This window comes from Poromitra crassiceps, assembly GCF_964638095.1.
Source record: "Poromitra crassiceps genome assembly, chromosome: 12".
NCBI classification, from domain to species: Eukaryota; Metazoa; Chordata; class Actinopteri; order Beryciformes; family Melamphaidae; genus Poromitra; species Poromitra crassiceps.
In genome coordinates, this window is record NC_139632.1 from 42430634 (window position 1) to 42432039 (window position 1406).

The following is a 1406-nucleotide window of genomic DNA, read 5'->3' on the forward strand; positions in this document are numbered from 1 at the left end:
ACCCATTCATAGAGCTGATCAGATGTTGCTGTAACTTGGCCGCAGTTGCTTCCTTTCACCACACGATGACAACGTAGAGCGATCGGTCATCTGTAACCTGGTGGGCATTAACAATGCGGTCAGTGGGTAGGCCTTGCTGCAATAATTACATTGTAACAAACACCGAATAATTCCACTGTAGGACTACTAGGCCATGCCTGTGGCTGTAATGGTGGTATCTCGCCACTAGGTGTCACTGTGTGTCTTGTCTGGCGGCTGGAAGGAAATTTGGTGAGTCTGTTTGCTGCTCCACCAGGCAGAACTGGGTTAATTAATTATTCACTGGAATCCAATGAATTAATTTTTAGCATTTCACTGCTGTTGTGTTGGAACCCTGCAACTCTGATATTTGTGTTTTCTGTCTTTATTTTCCTGAAAACTTGGCTAGCCCTTTATCTTGCTGAATACATTTCAGAAGGGGATGAGAGAATTATTCCAACTACTGCAGACCAGCATGTCATTTATCTATTCCTGATGAATAGGAGGTGATAGCGGAGTGTTTAGCCAGGCCAGATACGGGTGAGTGGAGTGTTTAGCCAGGCCAGATACGGGTGAGTGGAGTGTTTAGCCAGGCCAGATACGGGTGAGTGGAGTGTTTAGCCAGGCCAGATACGGGTGAGTGGAGTGTTTAGCCAGGCCAGATACGGGTGAGTGGAGTGTTTAGCCAGGCCAGATACGGGTGAGTGGAGTGTTTAGCCAGGACAGATACGGGTGAGTGGAGTGTTTAGCCAGGCCAGATACGGGTGAGTGGAGTGTTTAGCCAGGCCAGATACGGGTGAGTGGAGTGTTTAGCCAGGCCAGATACGGGTGAGTGGAGTGTTTAGCCAGGCCAGATACGGGTGAGTGGAGTGTTTAGCCAGGCCAGATACGGGTGAGTGGAGTGTTTAGCCAGGCCAGATACGGGTGAGTGGAGTGTTTAGCCAGGCCAGATACGGGTGAGTGGAGTGTTTAGCCAGGACAGATACGGGTGAGTGGAGTGTTTAGCCAGGCCAGATACGGGTGAGTTCACACTTTTGAAGCAATCCTGTTGGTTCCATTGTTCAAGACAATCAATCTTGAGGTCAATCAATCACTGTTTCTGGGCTAAACAGGAGTTGATTACATTTTTGGACACAGCCATGCACTCACACGCACGTACGCACGCACGCGCACACACACACACATACACACACGCACGTATGCACGCGCACGCACACACACACACACGCACACACACACGCACACGCACACGCACGTACGCACGCGCACGCACGCACACACACACACACACACACACACACACACACACACACACACACACGATGTATCACATTGTTTTTACAGTGTGAAATGGATTACATGGCTGTTTTAGAAATTCTGAAAAACAA